The sequence below is a fragment of the Dama dama genome, chromosome 1 (assembly GCF_033118175.1).
Source record: "Dama dama isolate Ldn47 chromosome 1, ASM3311817v1, whole genome shotgun sequence".
Lineage (NCBI taxonomy): Eukaryota > Metazoa > Chordata > Mammalia > Artiodactyla > Cervidae > Dama > Dama dama.
In genome coordinates, this window is record NC_083681.1 from 74,688,614 (window position 1) to 74,709,196 (window position 20,583).

The 20,583-nt window shown below is 38.3% G+C and overlaps 1 protein-coding gene across 7 annotated transcripts in view; it reads left to right on the forward strand.

The window, feature by feature from the left end:
- ATG13 (autophagy related 13) overlaps window positions 1-20,583 on the forward strand; it is a 46,041-nt gene that overhangs the window by 1,561 nt on the left and 23,897 nt on the right. Inside the window, exon 3 of one of the 7 annotated variants that reach the window (XM_061152909.1) lies at window positions 603-735. The exons of 4 other annotated variants lie outside the window; for them this stretch is intronic. The gene's annotated coding sequence lies outside the window, so the exon portion shown is untranslated. Of the gene's footprint in view, window positions 1-602; window positions 736-4,339; window positions 4,413-9,601; window positions 9,661-20,583 lie in introns of all 7 variants that reach the window. 2 more of the 7 variants (XM_061152917.1, XM_061152926.1) reach the window with 2 other exon arrangements.

A 20,583-nucleotide genomic window follows, 5' to 3' on the forward strand; every position in this document is an offset into this window, starting at 1 on the left:
GTACTTATACCTAACAGTTCCTATTGTATATTTGTATTTTTTTCCTTGGGTTGTTATTAAGATCTGCAAAAACTGCAGGTCTGCAGCTATTAAACGACCCAAATTACATTTTTTTTTTTTTATTTACAGCCTAGGAATCAGCTGGACACAGTTCAGTCTTACTATATACACATCCTAGGATTGTACTGTATGGAGGTAGAGGGCAATAATCTCTTTTTTTCCATTGTCTTAGCTGCTTGCCTCTACCCAACTGCCTTAGCTTATGACCTCCATGACCCAGAACAGAGTGTCCATAGTCTAAATGCAAAAAGAAGCCTAAGACATTAATATTGAGCTTCCAAAGACCTAATTATACATGAGTGAGTTTTCAAAGATAATTTTAATCAGAAAATGCAACCACTGTAGAACTTATTGCTTTCACTTGATAAGGTTCATTACTGATGTTCTGCAGTTACATTTTGTTCCAGTTGTAGTGGAAGTTAAAAAATTTTGAAATTTTTATCTGCAGGGAATTTATTTAATCTTAGTTATACCTGGAAATCCCTAAAACTTTATTTTTAAGTATTTATTTTACTTTTTAAACACTTTTTACTTTATTATAGAAGAGATGAAAATGACATCATAACACTATGGTTGAAGCACCGCTTAGATCACAGAGAATGAAGAGTACACCTAAAAAATTCCTCAGTTATGACCCTTTATTATTCAACTTAAGTGTTTTTTAATGGAAAAAAGGTACAGTAACTCACTGATAAGAAATACAAGCTATTCAGGTAATATTTGAATTACCATATTGTTTAAGACTCTTTTGACATGTTTGTTGACTTGAGAGTCTTAAAATATGTATACTAAAAGTTTATTCTTGGAAAAAGCTTACCTAAACTTTATGTGTGGATGATTTAGAAGTAATTTCCAATTTTTGGTGATGAATAGAATAAGGTGAATTTCCATAGGGCACCATCTTTTCTTGCATGGATTTAATAGAGGAGAGGGTTCATGGGGTTTTGATCTTTGCCTCCTCTTTGTTAAATCATAGACAACAATAAAAACGGCAAGTAGTCACTGACGGTATAAAGGCAGTGTAGCCAGGGAGAATACAAAGAAGGCTAGCTAGTCCTCTGTGACCAAGGGAAATAGAGAAAGATTTCTTGGGAATTGTCTAGCAGTCCAGTGGTTAGGACTCTGAACTTCCCCTGTAGGAGCCATGGGTTCTGTCCCTAGTGGAGGAACTAAGATCCCTCATGCCATGCAGCAGACAGACAAAAAAAAAAAAAAAAAGAAACTGAAAAATTTAGGTTTTAAATCTTAAAAGGATTTTAAATCCCTTAAAAGGACTTAAAATTAGTTTTAAATTGTTTTAAACTGTAGAGTAAATGTGGGCCAGTTTACTAGCAAAATCCCCGAAATGCCAGAGTAAGTGGCACCAGAAATTTGTTTTTGCCCTGGTGGTGTCCCCCATATGCCCTTGGTTACAAGCGATGGGATAAGAGGATAAGAGGGAATTTCCCAGGTGGTCCAGTGGTTAAGACTGAGCTTCCACTGCAGGGGGCATGGGTTTCATCCCTAGTCAGGAAACTAAGATCCTGCATGCCCTGACACAGCCCAAAAAAATTAATAAGAGAAAGGATAAGATTGTGAATCACCATTACATAGAAAAACAACTAAATTAACATTGAATAGTTAATCTGTCAATAGTAACTTAGTAAAAGTAAAGGTAAATAGTTTATAAGCCTAGATGTCCACCAACAGATGAGTGGATTAAGTAGTTGTGGTACATATATACAATGGAATATTACTTAGCCATAAAAAGGAATTAATCTGAGTTAGTTCTAGTGAGGTGAATGAACCTGGAGCCTGTTATACAGAGTGAAATAAGTCAGAAAAACAAATATGTATTAATGTATATAAATGGAGTGTAGAAAAGTGGTACTGATGAACCTGTTTGCAGGGCAGAAAGAGAGGCTTAGACATCGAGAACAGACTTATGAATACAGTGAGGGGAGGACCCGGATGAATTGAGAGAGTAGTGTTGAAATATAGGCATTACCATGTGTAAAATAGATAGATAATGGAAAGTTGCTGCATAACACAGACAGACAGCTTAGCCTGGTGCTCTGTGATGACCTGAGAGGTGGGATGGAGTGGGAGGGGCCTGGTGCTCTGTGATGACCTGAGAGGTGGGATGGAGTGGGAGGTGGGAGGGGGAGGTTCAAGAGGGAAGGGACATGTGTATACCTATGGCTGATTCATGTTGTTTTATGGCAGAAACCAACACAACATTGTAAAGCAATTATTCTCCAATTAAAAATAAATAAATTGTCCTCCAATTATAAATAAATAACATTTAAAAGTATTATATAAATTAAAAAAAAGGAATTTATAGAAGTTATAACCCAGTATTCTTGTTTTGGAAAATACTGCTTTCATTTTCGACTTTTGATTCATACAAATATAAAAGAAAGTAAGTTAAAAATCATATTATACCTTTCAGGCTTAAGGTTTGTCCGCACCCTCACATTCCTTCTGTATTGCCCACAGCTATTAGGTCATTAGAAGATATTATATTGAGAAATACTTGTAGAGGTTTATAAGTCTTGTTTTAAGTATGAGCTTAAGGGGGTTTTTATCCTTTAATCTATTTCTGTTGGATTTTTCAAGAAATCAAATATTGGCCTTATTTATTCTTTAGACTAGTTTTTAAATTGTTCATAATTAATCAGACACAGCTTTTATCTTTATTCCCACCTCCTATTTTCTGTTGGTTTATTTTACTCTGGTTTCTTAAATTGAATACTTATTTGAGGCTTTTGTTTTTTTAGTTATAAATGCATTTAAGGCTGTAAATTTTCTTCTGACTTCTCATTTGTTGTCATGTATTCTTCATTTTGTTAATTTCTGGATCATTTGTAACTGGTTTTTATTTCAATATTTGTTATAAAAATCTTTCTAATGTATACATAGTTAACTTTTTATTATGTTTCTAGTTTGCTTGGAAAGAAAATTTTTTAGATGGTCAAGAACATGATCAACTTATGGTGTCCCTTGAACTGAGATCCCTCATGCCACACCGAGCAGCCTAAAAAAAAATTTTTTAATAAAATCAAAACAAAAACTCTATGTTAAAAATTATAAAACATAGAAGTTATTTTTTCAGTGATCAGTGTTAACTTTTCCCAGTTGTAAGGGCTAGAGATATTATCTGGGATCATTTTTGTATGGTGTCATGCCAAATTATTCAGCTGTTGCTTTGAAATTATTGGCCTCTTCCTTTCTTTATTGACTGCCTCACCTTAATCCAGTGTTATCACCAACTCTCATCTGGATTATGGAAGTAATTACTGTAGTCAGATTAATGTCCTTAAATTGTTACCTGTAGAAGAATTTCCATTGACTCCCTGCTGATATACTGTTAGTCTCTTTTGCCCACTTTTATGTCTCCCTACTAATCTGGACTGATTGTACTTACCTAATTTATTTTACTTTATCTCTTTACATGAAAATTCTCAGCTATATAGTTCCTAATTTGCTTCTCCCCTTTTCTTTTTCCTCTCCCCTCTGGGATTCCAGTTACACATATGCTAGACCTTTCCCTGTGTCCTCAGTATCTTAGATAACCTCACGTATCATTTTGTACCTACTGTCATGATATAACTAAACACCTTAAATAGTGCCCTTTCACACTCAAAAGTATCCCCAAAGTTTGTGGTTACTCCGTATCTCTCATACACTTTTCCGTATCTCCCATCCTTTTGTCTCTCTATGCTTTGTTCTGGATATTTTCTTTCAGTCTATATTTCCTTTCAATGTTTCTGTCTTCTGCTGATCTGATTTGCTATTAGACTCAACCATTGAGTTCTTAAATTAGCGTTTTATTTTTTAGTTCTAGAATTTCTGTTTGGTTCTTTTTATAGATTTTTGTTCTTTATCCAAATTCTCAATTTTGTCCTTCATTTAATTGAACATACTGCATAGTAATTTTGAGGTCTGTGTTGGTAGCAGTTAATGTTTCTAATGTCTTTTGGATTTTGGTCATTCGTGTTTGTCTCCGTGAGTGCCTAATGCACTTTAACGTATGCCAGAAATTGTATATGAAAAATTATAGAGATAATTTGTGGGCTAGGATAACATAATTTTCTTTTAGCAAGAAATTGCCTTTGCTTTTGTCAGAGGCTAAGGGCCCACCTTATTCAACACTGTTGAAGCTGAATGATGTTTGAAATTTTTCACACACAAGTGAACTACAGCTATAAGCAACTATTAGCAATGATGCTCACAAATATAATGTTAATAGTAAATGAAATAAATCAGACAAAACCATTTATATGAAATTTTAAAACAGGTAAAGCCAATCTGGTGACTGAGTAAGAACAGTGGCTTCTGTTGGGAGCTGAGTGCCTAAAAGGAGACACTCGGTGAGTCTTGGGTGCTGATGCTGTGCCTTATCTGTGTGCCAGTTGCACTGGTGGGATTGGCTTGTGGAAATTTATCAGGTTGCAATCTAATGATATGTACAGTTCTCTGGGTGTATATTTTCAATTAAAAAGCTTACTTTAGTGAAAAAACTTTCATAATAAAACTTAAAAAAATTAGCTTGAAGTCATACTAATTACAACTACATTGGTTTTCTGAGAGAACTACTATCCACTGTTTTTGGAAATTAAAAAAAAAAAGTTAAATACAGCAACAGCCTTTTTATCTGGGTTATTTATTATGGGTTAAAAGGGAAAAGAGTAATGAGGAAATACAAGAGAATCATATGTTAACACAAAAACTTGCCAATGAGTGTTCTTAGCAGTATTATTCACAATAGCTGAAAGGGGGAGGCAACTTAAATGTCCATCACTTGATGAGTCAGTTAGCACAATGTAATCTGTCCATTCCGTGGAATATTATTCAGCCATAAAAAGGAATGATGTACTGACACATGCACCAATATAGAGCGAACCTTGAGAATATGCTAAGTGAAGGAAGCAGGTCACATTTTCTTTATGAGAAAATTCCAGAATAAGCAAGTCCATAGATATAAAGTATACTAGTGGTTGCCAAGGAGAATGAGAAGGGGAATGACAGATAACAGATGTGGGATTCTTTGCAGTATGATAAAAATGTGGGGATGGTTGCACATCCTTGTGAATATACTAAGAAACACTGAACTGTAAACTATAAAACACTGAATTTTATGGTGTGTGAGTTACAACTCAGTTAAGAAAAGCTATATAAAGTGATTCTTTAAAAAATTTTGACCCACCACCTTTCTCAGCATTCTAAATCAGCATGTTTAACAAGTTCACAAATAAGCATATTTTCTCCTAAGGTGCCGAATCTCCTACCTCAGATGTGTAGGCTATTACACTTTCTTGTTCTTTTGAGTTCTTGGTGTTTTATTTCCATGTGTAATCCATAAGTTTTTAAATTCTGAAATCATCTAGCTAAAAGTTGGAGGGAAGGGTTATAAGTGGCCTGGCTGTCAACAATCCAGATCTGTGAAAGCTTCTCTCAAGGGCTCCTTCAAACTTTCTTCTGCCTGTTTCTAGGGGTTTCGGTGGTTCTAGACAAGTTTTTAGGTTAGTTTCTTGGCTTTTTGTTTCCTTACAATTCACATAGGTGATGTAAATTTTGGATCTTATATCTTTGTAGACTTATGGTTTTGAAGTTTTATAGTGACTTCCCTGCCTCTGAACCTTGCCCTGATAGATGGCAAACCTGTTTATTGCTTCTCTAGGGTTCTTCTGGCCTCTGATCAGGGAGCACTTGACTCTGGGGTTTTATGCAGGTTTCTACCTGCTTATAAGCTTGAGATACAATTTCCACCCCCTGCAGTCTTGTTCTCATGTGTTCATTACAAGAACCTGAGCTTGCTCCCCATAGGCCTCAGCTCCCTGTCATCAGTTTTCCCTTGTATTTATGGCGTTAACTCACCTTTCCTCTGGAACCTGGAATTTTTCAATCTTTCTAGTTTAGCTATGTATCAAGACCTTTTTTGTTTTCATATTTTATCTGCATTTGTATGTGCTTGTAGTGGCAGGTGGTGGGGGCGACTGATAACATCAGTTCAGTCCATATTGCTGTCAGACCTCCTCCACAGAGATTTCAAGCTCATGTCTGTCATGGTGCAGTGCATTAAACTCTTTGTCTCATTTACTCTCAAGGCAAGGATATCCTGTGACGGGATCTTAGAAGTACAGCTAGAGCAGTCATTCCGATGTTTGAAAACTTGTATTTGCAGTAGATCTACAAGGAGATAGAAAACTTCTATGCTGGGTGAAAGTTAGTTATGATCTTTACCCTACTATAGCCCATTTGATGAGAATGAATTTTGTTTCTGAATTTAAATTTTTTTTAAAAAATGAAAGAAATACAGAAAAATTGTGAAAATATAACAGTGAGCATTCATATACTCTACAGCTTGGTTCACATATGGTTCTCTCTTGGCCACACTGCTTTACTTTTCTCTGTCAGTATCACACAGTGTATAACAGAGTAATACACAATTTCTTTTTTTTCCTGGACTCTTGAGAAAAGTTTCTTGTATCTCTTTAGAATAAGAACATGACCAAAGTATAATTGTATCAAATTCAAGAAATTTAATATTGATGCAGTGCCTTTAGTAGTGTATAGTCAGTATTCAAATGTTGCCAAATAGTTTTCATACTGTCCATTATAGCAAGTTTAAAAAAAAAGTCCGGGATCAAGCATTGCATTTAGTTGTCATACCTCTTCCATTGCCTTTATTCTATAACAGTTCTTCAGACTTTTTCTCACATTAAGATTGACATTTTTGAAGGGTAAAAGCCCCTTATTGTGTAAAAGTTCCTGTCTTGCAATATAAGCTCATCTGATTGCTTCCTTGTGGTTAGATTTGGATTATACAATTGACTAGAAAAGCGCCGTGTCAGGTCATTTTCACTATATCACATCAAGAGAATGTAATGTCAGTTTTTTGGTTGTTGGTATATTTCTCTGATTACTTTATTAAGATTGTGTTCACTGATGACTCTGAAATTAGTAATCATTCGCAGGAAGACTGTTAATATACCATTTGCCGACAGACACACTTTCAAGCCATGAATTTATCATCCGCTGGTGATTTGCTTGAACCAGTTAGTCCTGCAGTGGTTGCAAAATAGGTGCTTTTTCTAATAATTTTTATTTCTTATACATTTACTACTTGGCAGTTTACAGCAAAGAAGTATTTTTTTTTTTGCCCCCATTTATTATATAATTGCCTTTGAAACCAGTGTTGGAGAAAATACGAAAATTCTTGGTATATAATAATGACTATGGCAAGAAAAGATTATCTCTGCTCTTCCACTGTTAGTGGAAGAAGCAAATGTAAAATTGTCAGTTTTAATTTCAGTGTTCCCCAGATTTACATACTGCATGATAAACATGAGTTTAAAAACACTTGATGGTGCAGAGTGTTATTTAAATACTTATCAATCTTGAAAATGTTTGTGCTAAGCGTTTGTCAGCCAAAAAAAATTTTTTTTAGTTAAAGGAAAAGTATCCTGTTATCTCTGTAATAGTTTTGAAGTTAATATTTTGTAGAGTATTGTGAATAGAAATAGGCATTAAAGAAATGTGAAAGCAGTATTGATAATATGCCAGGAGATGTTACTCAAAATAATGGCATTTGCCTAATAACATTCATCCTTAAATCAAGGAAACTTTAACTCTTTAATGTTAGAGTAGTTCAATATATAAATATGCTTTAAAAAAAAAAAGCTCAAGTTGTCTAAGAGAATTAGAAGATAAGCTACAGGGGCTTCCCTGGTGGTCCAGTGGTTAAGAATCCATTTACCAATTCAGGGGACACAGGTTTGATCCCTGGTCCAGGAAGTTCCCACGTGTCTCGAATCAGCTAAGCCCCTAAGCCACAACTACTGAGCCTTCTCTCTAGAGCTCACGAGCCACAACTGCTGAAGCCCTCAACGCCCAGAGCGCGTGCTCTGCAGTAAGGGAAGTCATCACAATGAGAAGCCTGTACACCAAAATGAAGAGTAGCCCCTGCTCACTGCAACTAGAAAAAGCCCATGTGCAAAACCTAAGACCCAGGACAGTCAAAAAATCTAATAAATAAATACATCTTTTTTAAAAAGAAGAAGCTACAGCCTGGGAGAAAATATTTGCAAATGACATATCTTTTAAGATAACAATGAGTTGCCATCTCACACCTATTAGAATGGCCAAAATCCAAGAACACTGACAGCACCAAATGCTGGAGAGATCATGGAGCAACAGGAATTCTCTCTCATTGCTGGTTGGAATGCAAAATGGTTTAGCCACTTTGGAAGACCATTTGATGCTTTCTTACAGAATAAACATACTCTTACCATATTATCCAACAGTTGCATGCCCATTCATCACTGAAAGGAGTTGAAAACTTGTTTTCAGCAGGAGACTGGGGGCTTCTTTGGAGAAATTCCCTCAGAGGGAAAATATACTGTAACAATCTTTCTGTTTATAGGTCCCTCAACTAGAGTCATGAGTCTTGACTATATTAGGACTCCCCACTCCTACCTATCACCTTGTGATTCCTTCTACCTTTAGTTGTGGAAGATCTTTTCTGGTAGGTTCTGGTCTTTTTCCTCAATAATTATTCTATAAATAATTGTAATTTTGGTGCTTGTGAGAGGAGGTGAGCTCAGAGTCTTCCTATTCCAGTACCTTAGGACCTCCCAAAGGCCAGTTTTCTGACATTAGGGGGGAAGGGTTTAGAGTGGGCTCTAACTGCTTCTTCTGGGACTTTCAATCTTGTTTTCAGCCCCATCTGCCACCCTACTTTAGGAGCTATCTGGTAGCTAGTTCCTTAGCCTTTCTCAGGTTATTTGGTTCAGATGAGCTTTCTTTGCTTAGGGTTTCTCCTGCTGCTGGCTTGGATATCAGCTATGCTTGGCTTATACAGTTATCTGTTTGTCCTACTTTGCTGGACTTTGATGCTGTTATCTCTTGTCTGTGTGTATGCTTTTTAAGTTCCTCACTCTTTGTTTTTTAAAAATGAGTAGAACAAAATAGAAACATCGAAACATTTATCCTTAACCAGTCTGTTTGCCTCTCCCCAGTATTTTGTTGACATCTTTCATTGTTATTTCCTTTTCTGGCTTTATAGCTTTTGTATTTCTGTACTTTCAATTCAGGATTGGTAAAATAATGAGATGAATGGTTTCTATGAATGGTTTATTTAAAAGATTTATTATTTATAAAACATTTATTTAAAATGCTAAAATTAGCATTTCAGTGTGAACATAAGTAAAAGATCTGGAAAACCTGTCTACCCAGATAAGTGTGCTTAGCTGATTATATTATTTGCAGTTAAGCCATGTTATAGAATCTCTGTCTAGTATTTGGATGTTGGTACTTATCTACATCCATTGCATAACAGTGGGAAACTTTATTTATTTAATGGCATCTTTGTGTGTGCATTAAAATACAAGTCACCTAAAATTTACCGTCTTAACCATTAGTGATTGTGCAGTTCAGCAGTGTTAAATATGTGCACACAGTGGTTCATCCTTCTCTACTCTACATCCTCATAACGTTTCATCTTGTGACTCAAAGTTGACCTACTATACAGTAACTCCCCATTCTGTCTTATCCCCAGCTCCTGGAAACCACCATTATACTTTCTGTCTCTGAAGTTTTGACTTTTAAGTACTTCATGTAAGTGGAATCTTGCAATATTTGTCTTTTTGTGACTGACTTATTTCACTTAGCATGGTGTCCTCAAGGTTCATCCATGTTGTAGCATGGTCAAATTTTCCTTCCTTTTTATGGCAGGCTAATATTTCATTGTATGTATATACCACATTTTGCTTATCCATTATATTTTCAGATAATTATTTAAAGACTTTAGTATTGTACAAACACTATGGGAAGCTGACAGACTTACTGGTTGTAGCAAACTTCTGTTAATGAAATGAAAATGATGTATAGAGAATGTTGCTAAATTGAAATTGAAATTGTTAATCAAGGTCCAGTAAATAGTTTTTGTTATTTGATGAATGTATTAAGCCTTAATTAAATGAGGTATTTGCAAGTCTGGGAAAATAGGTGTTGATGAAGCTTGAAGGGACAGCAGTATTTGTAGGAGTTTTATGATTCATAAATATACTTTTGACCTAATTAACCCATTTCAGGAAAGGTGACACCTGATAAATTTAATCAAATATATTATATGGGTGGGAACCACATAGAACTTCTTGTAAATATCCAAAATTATACATAGTAACTGGGTCATGTCCCTAAGGTGAAAAAAATTTAACAAAGAAGGTATTAAGTAACTCCGATGAATTTACTCTTTCAGCATATTAACAAGAAAGGGAAAAGAAATTTGAATGTTTACAGAGGAGTTTGCTACATAATTGAGAGACTAGACTGTTAAGAGGCAAAATGACCTTGACTTAAACTGAGTGGTAACCTGAAAGCCTTCCCCTTTGTGGCTCACAGTCTTGTCATGGCATGGGGGCTTGTGTAACTCAGTGAAGCTATGAGCCATGCCATACAAAGCCAACACTCAAGACAGACGAGTTGTAGTGAAGGGGTCTGACAAAATGTGGTCCGCTGGATGAGGAAATGGCAACCCACTCCACTCCAGTATCTTTGCCTTGAGAACCCCATTAACATTATGAAAAGGCACAAAGATATGACACTGGAAGATGAGTCCCCTAGGTCGGAAGGTGTCCAGCATGCTACTTGGGAAGAGTGGAGGGCAATTGTTTAAAGCTCTAGTAAGAATGAAGTGGCTGGGCCAAAGCAGAAACGTCGCTCAGTCATGGGTGTGTCTGGTAGTGAAAGTAAAGTCCGATGCTGTGAAGAACAGTATTGCATAGGAACCTGGAATGTTAGGTCCATGAATCAAGGTAAATTGGACATAGTCAAGCAGGAGATGGCAAGACAGAACATCAACATCTTAGGAATCAGTGAACTAAAATGGATGACAATGGGTAAATTTAATTTAGATGACCATTATATCTACTATTGTGGGCCATAATTCCTTAGAAGAAGTGGAGTAGCCCTCACAATCAACAAGAGTCCAAAATACGGTACTTGGGGACACCCTGAAAAACTACAGAATGATCTTGGTTCATTTCCAAAGGAAACCATTCAACATCATAGTAACCCAGGTCTGTGCCCCAACCACTGATGACAAAGAAGTTGAAATTGACCGGTTCTATGAAGACCTGCAAGACCTTCTAGAACTAACACCAAAAAAAGATGGCCTTTTCATCATAGGGAATTGAAATGCAGAAGTAGGAAGTCAGGAGATACCTGGAGTAACTGGTAAGTTTGGCCTTGGAGTACGTAATAAAGCAGGGTAAAGGCTAACAGTTTTGTCAAGAGAACACAGTGGTCAAAGGAAACACCCTTTCAACAACCGAAGAGATGATTCTACACTTGGACATCACCAGATGGTCAATACCAAAATCAGATTGATTATGTTCTTTACAGATGAAGAGGGAAAAGCTCTATACAGTCAAGAAAAGCAATGCTGTGAGCTGATTGTGGCTCAGATCATGAGTTCCTTATTGCAAAATTCAGGCTTAAATTGAAGAAAGTAGGGAAAACCATTAGGCCATTCAGGTATGATCAAAGTCAACCCCTATGATTATACAGTGGAAGTGATGAATAAATTCAAAGGATTAGATCTGGTAGACAGAGTGCCTCAGAACTGTGGACAGGGGTTCATAATATTATACAGGAAGCAGTGACCAAAACCATCCCAAAGAAAAAGAAATGCAAGGAGGCAAAGTGGTTGTCTGAGGAGGCTTTACAGATATTAGGTTGGTACAAAAGTAAATACAGTTTTGGACCATGAATTTTAAATCTTTATAACTAGGCTCAAACACATACTTATTAATCAAAATAGGAACCATTCAGTCAGCGCATTTTTGCCAATGAGAATAAGTTTGTTCATTTCCATAGCATAAAAATCTGTGCTTTAGGATTTGACGAGCTCTTGGAAAGCATTTTATTTCTTTTTTTTTTAATTTATTTTTTCATTTATTTTTATTAGTTGGAGGCTAATTACTTTACAATATTGTAGTGGTTTTTGCCATACATTGACATGAATCAGCCATGGATTTACATGTGTTCCCCATCCTGATCACCCCTCCCACCTCCCCCCCCAATCCCATCCCTTTGGGTCTTCCCAGTGCACCAGCCCTGAGCACTTGTCTCATGCATTCAACCTGGGCTGGCAATCTGTTTCACACTTGATAATATACATGTTTAAATGCTATTCTCTCAGATCATCCCACCTTCGCCTTCTCCCACAGAGTTCAAAAGTCTGTTCTATACATCTGTGTCTCTTTTTCTGTCCTGGATATAGGGTTATCATAACCAACTTTTAAAATTCCATATATATGCGTTAGTATACTGTATTGGTGTTTATCTTTCTGGCTTACTTTGCTCTGTATAATGGGCTCCAGTTTCATCCATCTCATTAGAACTGATTCAAATGTTTTCTTTTTAATGGCTGAGTAATATTCCATTGTGTATATGTACCATAGCTTTCTTATCCATTCATCTGCTGATGGGCATCTAGGTTACTTCCATGTCCTGGCTATTATAAACAGTGCTGCGATGAACATTGGAGTACATGTGTCTCTTTCAGATCTGGTTTGGGAAAGTATTTTCTACCTCCTGCTGGTTATGGAAGTATTTTCCCTGCAAAAAGTTGTTGAGATACTTGAAGAAGTGGTAATCAGTTGGCAAGAGGTCAAGTGAATATGGCAGATGAGGTAAAACTTCATAGCCCATTCACTCAACTTTTGAAGTCTTGGTTAGCGACATGCGGTCGGGTGTTGTCTTGCGGAAGAATAGGGCCCATTCTGTTGACCAATAGTGGGTGCAGGTATTGCGGTTTTTGGTGTATCTCATTGATTTGCTGAACATACATCTCAGATGTAATGGTTTTGCTGAGATTCAGAAAGCTGTAGTGGATCAGACGGACAGCAGACCACCAAACAGTGACCATGACTTTTTTTGGCGCAAGTTTGGCCTTGGAAAGTGCTTTGGAGCTTATCAGTCCATCAACTGATCTGATCATCGCTGGTTGCTGTATAAAATCCACTTTTTGTCACACGTCAGAATCTGATCAAGAAATTGTTTGTTTTTGCCTAGAATAAGAGAAGATGACACTTCAAAACAACAATTTTTTTTGATTTTCAGTCAACTCATGAGGCACCACTTATCAACCTTTTTCACTTTTCCAGTTTGCTTCAAATGCCAAATGAGTATAGAATGGTCAGTGTTGAGTTCTTCAGCAACTTCTCGTGCAGTTGTCAGAGGATCAGCTGCAATGATTGTCCTCAGTTGGTCATCAACTTCCAGTGGCCAGCCACTACACTCCTCATCTTCAAGGGTCTCATCTCCTTTGCAAAACTTCTTGAACCACCACTGCACTGTATGTCCCGTAGCAGTTCCTGGGCCAAATGCGTTGTTGATGTTGTGAGTTGTCTCTCTCGCTTTACTACCCATTTTTAACTCCAATAAAAAGTCACTCAAATTTGCTTTTTGTCTATAACATCATTTCTATAATCTAAAATAAACGTAAACAGCAAGTAATGTCATTAGCAAAAACACATAAAGCAAGAAACATGCATTATAATAATGTGTAACATAGCCACCTTTATTTAAAAATGTATTCCAGTATCAAATGGCAAAGTTCAACAACGCAAAACCAAAATTACTTTTGCACCAACCTAATAGGAAAAAAGAACCGGAAGACAAGGGAGAAAGGAAAAGATATAACCAACTGAATGCTGAGTTCCAGAGAATAGTAAGGAGAGATAAGATGGCCTTCTTCAATGAACAATACAAAGAAATAGAGGAAAACAATAGAATGGAAAAGACTAGAGATCTCTTCAAGAAAATTGAAGATATCAAGGGAAGATTTCCTGCAAGGATGGTCATGATAAAGAACATTAATGGTATGGACCTAACAGAAGCAGAAGAAGTTAAGAGATGGCAAGAATACACAGAGGAACTATACAAAAAAGATCTTAATGACCTGGGTAACCATGATAGTGTAGTCACTCACCTAGAGCTGGACATCCTGGAGCATGAAGTCAGTGGGCCTTAGGAAGGATTACTACAAACAAAGCTAGTGGAGGTGATGAAATTCCAGCTGAGCTACTTAAAATCATAAAAGATGATGCTGTTAAAGAGCTGCCTTCAGTATGTTAGCAAATTTGAAAAATTCACCAGTGGCCACAGGACCGGAAAAGGTCAGTTTTCATTCCAGTCCCAAAGATGGGCAATGCCAAAGAATATTCAGACTACTATACAGTTGCACTCATTTCACATGCTTGTAAGGTTATGCTCAAAATCCTTCAAGCTATGTTTCAGTTCACTTCAGTTGTGTCTGGCTCTTTGCAGCCCCATGGACTGCAGCATGCCAGTCTTCCCTGTCCATCACCAACTCCCAGAGCTTGCTCAAACACATGTGCATCGAGTTGATGATGCCATCCAACCATCTCATCCTCTGTCATCCCCTTCTCCTCCTGCCTTCAGTCCTTCCCAGCATCAGGGTCTTTTTCCAGTGAGTCAGTTCTTCACATCAGGTGGCCAAAGTATTGGAGTTTCAGCTTCATCATCAGTCCTTCCAATGAATATTCAGGGTTGATTTCCTTTAGGATTGACTGGTTGTTCTCCTTGCAGTCAAGAGATTCTCAAGAGTCTTCTCCAACACCACAGTTCAAAAGCATCAATTCTTCGGCGCTCAGCTTTGTTTATAGTCCAACTCTCACATCCATACATGACCACTGGAAAAACCAAAGCTTTGACTAGACGGACCTTTGTCAGCAAAGTAATGTCTCTGCTTTTTAACATGCTGTCTAGGTTGGTCATAGTTTTTCTTCGAGGAGTAAACGTCTTTTAATTCCATGGCTGCAGTCATTATCTGCAGTGATTTTGGAGCCCAAGAAGAAAAAGTCTGTCACTGTTTCCATCGTTTCCCCATCTATTTGCCATGAAGTGATGGGACCAGATGCCATGATCTTCATTTTTTGAATGTTGAGTTTTAAGCCAGGTTTTTCATTCTCCTCTTTCACTTTCATCAAGAGGCTCTTCAGTTCCTCTTCGCTTTCTGCCGTAAGGATGGTGTCGTCTGCATATCTGAGGTTGTTGCTATTTCTCCCGGCAGTCTTGATTCCAGCTTGTGCTTCTTCCAGCCCAGCATTTTGCACAGTGTGCTATGCATATAAGTTAAATAAGCAGGGTGACAATATACAGCCTTGACGTACTCCTTTCCCAATTTTGAACCAGTCCGTTGTTCCATGTCCATTTCTAACTGTTGCTTCTTGACCTGCATACAGATTTCTCAGGTTTCGGCAATAGGTGAACTGAGAACTTTCAGGTGTTTAAGTTTGGTTTATAAAAGTCAGAGGAACCAGAGATCAAATTGCCAGTATTCATTGGATCATGGAGAAAGCAAGGGAATTCTTAAAAATCCATAAAAAGATGGGAATACCAGACCACCTTACCTGTCTCCTGAGAAATCTGTAAACAGGTTAAGAAGCAACACTTGGAACTGGACATGGACCAACAGACTGGTTCAAACTTGGGAAAGAAGTATGACGAGGCCGTATATTGTCACCCTGCTTGTTTAACTTCCGTGCAGTGTACGTTGTGTGAAATGCTGGTCTGGATGGATCACAAGCTGAAATCAAGATTGCTAGGAGAAATATCAGCAACCTCAGATATGCACATATCACTTTAATGGCAGAAAGTAAAGAGGAACTAAGGAGCCTCTGGGTAAGGATGAAAGAGGAGAGTGAAGAAGCTGGCTTGAAACTCAACATTAAAAAACTAAGGTCATGGCATCTAGTCCCATCACTTCATGGCAAATAGAAAGGGGAAAAGTGGAAAGAGAAAGTGAAAAAGTGGAAACCCTGACAGATTTTCTTTTCTTGGGCTCCACAATAACTGTGGACAGTGACTACAGTCATGAAATTAAAAGACACTTGCTCCTTGGAAGGAAAACTATGACAAACCTAGGTACAGTATTAAAAAGCAGAGATAACACTTTACTGACAAAGGTCCATATAGTCAGAGCTATGGTTTTTCCATTAGTCATGTATGGATGTGAGAGTTGGACCATAAAGAAGGTTGAGTGCTGAAGAATTGATGCTTTTGAATTGTGGTTATGGAGAAGACTCTAGAGAGTCCCTTGGACTACAAGAAGATCAAACCAGTCAATCCTAAAGGAGATCAACCCTGAGTATTCATTGGAAGGACTGATGCTGAAGCTCCAATACCTTACCCAGCTGTTTTGAAGAGCCAGCTCATTGGGAAAAGACCCTGATGCTGGGAAGGATTGAAAGCCAAAGGAGAAGGGGCAGCAGTGGATGAGGTGGTGGGAGGGCATCTCTGAGTCAATGGACATGAGTGAGCTAACTCCGGGAGATGGTGGAGGACAGGGAAGCCTTTTGTGCTGCAGCCCATGGGATTGCAAAGAGCAACGACAGACCTAAAAGCCCTACTGTGGCTTAGTCCTCTAGAAGCCGATATATTTTCTTAGGCTTCCCAGGTGGCACTTGCGGTAAAGAACCCTCCTGCCAGTGCAGGAGACTTAAGAGAGACAGATTTGATCCCTGGGTCAGGAACATCCCCTGGAGAAGGGCATGGCAACCCACTCCAATATTCTTTCCTGGAGAATGCCATGGACAGAGGAGCCTTGCGGGCTATCATCCATAGAGTCACAAAGAGTCAGACAAGACTGAAGCAATTTAGCAGCATATTTTTCTTAAAACCTATCCCATCAGGGGTCTTAATGTAGATAGTCATTTTGGCAATTATAACATGTTCGTAACAATGACTAATATGGGTACTTGTCTGTAAGAAAAGAAAGTCAAAAAAAGAGAAAGAAAGAGAAAAGTCAAATACGTGCCTTGTCAGCCAAGAAGACGACCCTCTCCAGCCTCTTGGTGTCCGAATTCCAACATGCCCCCAAGGTGGTGAAAGCTATATGAAGCTAATTGTGGATTGATAAAATTTTAGTTTCCCCAAAATGGTCTTCTTTTAAGAAAGGCGACATGTCAATCACTTGATGCTTCCTTTCTATCTATTTAGCAGTTTTATTTCTCAATTAATAAATTGCATAAATTGCATTTATGTATATAAACTGTCTCCTGTAACTGCTGCTGCTGCTCCTGCTACTGCTGCTAAGTCGCCTCAGTCGTGTCCGACTCTGTGCGACCCCATAGACGGCAGCCCACCAGGCTCCCCCGTCCCTGGGATCCTCCAGATAAGAACACTGGAGTGGGTTGCCATTTCCTTCTCCAGTGCCTGAAAGTGAAAAGTGAAAGTGAAGTCGCTCAGTCGTGTCTGACTCTTGGTGACCCCATGGACTGCAGCCCACCAGGCTCCTCCGTAAATGGGATTTTCCAGGCAAGAGTATTGGAGTGAGGTGCCATTGCCTTCTCTCTCCTGTAACTGAAGTCCCCCCAAACCTTGACTGAACTAATAAAATTAGTTTCTTTTGAGCATGTACATCCAAGCACTAGACCCTGGGCCAGGATCATCCTTTATTTGCTAGTTTCAGTGTCCAGTATCTTTCCTGAAAGTGCCAACAGGCTTCCAATTACCTTTTCAAAAATCACTTCCCTGTTTTCCCTACTGATTTTGCATGTGGTATCTTAAAGGTCAGACTGAGGAATTTAGCCAAAATTCTGGCACATAGGAGCAATATGACAACACAGTGCTGTACTAGTCTAACCGTTAAGTGGTTACCTGAGGTTTGCCGTATAATCTAGAGAGTTGGGGAAGAAACTTTTCCTGTACCCTCTTAGGTTCAGTAGTTCGGTGTGAGCAAATTAACAAATGAGATTAGCAAGAGAAAAGAGTTTATTAAAGCCTGCACAACCAGAGGAGTGCTCAATGATGAATAGTTCAAAGAAGTGGTAAAAATTTGGAATTTCTATGCCTAACTTAGTAGAAGAAAGAGGGGGGGAATAGGCTTTTATGGGAAGAGGAAACAAGTTTCTTTAGGAAACACGAATGTTTAGGAGAACAAATGGGAGATAAGAAAGTTGGTGATAATATTTGCTTCTGTGGATGCAAATGGTCTTTTATCTTTTTCATGACCATGAAACTCCCCCAGATGGGGGATTTATATTAGGTTTACTCTTGGTCTCTCTCCTGGGAGTAGACGCCAACCTGAAATGAGAATTTATGGCAGTCCTCATTTCTTAGAAGTTTCTGCTTTTAGTCAGATAAGGGAAGTGCTGAAAAGGTTTTCTACATCTGTTGAATCTCAAATGTCTTTAGCTTAAAATAATCTTTATGCCAAAGTAGCATATTTTAGAATGGCATAGCCTGATCCTCTTCAAAGGTAAAGTGCGATTTGGTGTCTCTTCCAGATAAGAAATGAGGCTTGAATTAAGGTGGTTATCTATGGAAATGAAAATGCCACAAATATAAAGGCTTTTATATAAGCAAAAGTTTGAAGGATTTGGTAATTGGTTAGCATAGTAAAGGGCAGGGAAAAAAGTTCAACTGTGGATCTCTCTTTAATGTTTGTACCAAATTTCCCTTTATAATCCTGGGAGCACTCAAAGAAGGAATTTTCTAAGAGCAAAGCAAAGGTAAACCACCTATTACGTGTATATTGTAGAGGATGAATTAACATCCTTGGTATCCTAGGCCTAAGGAGACAATAAGTGCTGGTGTCTTTCTCTCTGTGGAGACAACCCGCCCCCCCACCCCCCGCCACTTCGGGGTCAATAACTAATTCTAGTTATTGGATAATCCTTCTGGTGCTTCCAGTGGTACAAAAAGTCGAAAGAGTCACGCCGTTATGGTGTTTCCACCAGTAGATTCTCTGATAGTAGGGACACTTCCCACTGTAGGGGCAGCACAGTCCTCCAGCACTATTCTTACCTCAGGTCTATGGCTGGGTTGCTTCAGGGCCTTGAGCTGTTTAAAGCTTTAAAAGGTCTTTTTATTTTTACTTTAATATTTGTTTAAGTGGGCAAGAGGCTTGCATTAGCACTTTTTAAAAGAGGAGGATATCCAAATGTCTAACAAAATGACATGAAATAACGGAATAACATGAAAAAAGTGCCAGTAGCGGAAAGGCCGTCATCATTTAAGCATTAAGTTAATGCCTTTAAAAAGGCATTTAATTTAATCATCAGTCATTCAGTGCAGATTAAATGAGATACCACCACACTCCTACCAGGATGGCTAAAATGAAAGAACCAGCAGCTCCAAGTGGTGCTATGGCTGTGGATCTGCAGGAGCCCCGGTGTGTTTGTGGTGGTGATGTAAACTGGTACAGACCCTGGAAAACCATTTGGCAGTAATTGTCAAAGCTAAACACAGGCAGACCTTGGATTTATTGTGGGATGGTTCCGGATCACTGTGATAAAGTGAATTACATGAAATTTTTTGGTTTCCCTGTGCATATAAAAGTTGTGTTTAAACTATAAACTATTAAGAGTAAAATAGCATTATGTCTTTAAAACACAACATGCAGGAACTTCCCTGGCAGCCCAGTGATCCCAGTGCAGGGGCACGGGTTAATGCCTGGTTGGGGAACTAAGATCCCACATGCCCCACAGTATAGCCTTAGAAAAACAACAACAACAAATGTACAAAACTTCATTTAAGAATACTTTAGGGCTTCCCTGGTGTCTCACTTGTAAAGAATATACCTGCAAGTGCAGGAGACACGTGTTCAATTCCTAATCCGGGAAGATCCCACAGGCTGCAGAGCAGCTAAGCCCAGGCACTACAGCTGTTGAGCCTGTGCCCTAGAGCCCGGGAGCCGCAACTCCTGAGCCCACGTGCTGCAGCTACTGGAGCCTGCACGCCCCAGAGCCTGTCCTCCACAACGAGAGAAGCCCTCACACCACAACTGGAGGGTAGCCCCCACTTTGCTGCAACTAGAGAAAAGCCCACACGGCAACAAAGACCCAGCACAGCCAAAAAAAAAAAGAGTATTGCTAAGAAATGCTAACCGTCACCTGAGCCTTCAGTGAATTGTAATCTTTTTGGTGGTGGAAGGTTTGAAATATTTCAAGAATTACTAAAATATGACACCAAGACACAAAATGGCGCTGATAGACTCGTTCAACACAAGGTTGACACAAACCTTCAATTTGTTTAAAAAAGGGGGAAGCAGTATCTGTGAAGCACAGTAAAGTGAGGTGCAATTAAACAAGGTATTCCTGCTGACCCAAAATCAGCGCTCCTGGCTTTACATCTGATACCAGTGAGGGTTTTTATTCACCAAAAATCTCATGTAAGAGTATAATAGCTGAAAGCAGGAAACAACCCAAATGCTCATCAACAGTAGACTTTATAGATTGTGGTATATTCATAAAATGGAGTGCTACATAGCAATGAAAAAGAATGAACTGCTACATGCAGCATTCTAAATGAATCTTACTGAATGTAGGAAGCTACACAACAGGAGAGTTCATACTATTTGGTTCCATTTATTTATAAGAAATTCAAAACAGACAAAGCTAATCTATGGTGATAGAGGTTAGAATAATGGTTACTTCTCGGTGGGTTTATTGACCAAGGGGACACAAAGGAGCCTCTGGCTTATAGGAAATGTTGTATAACTCTATC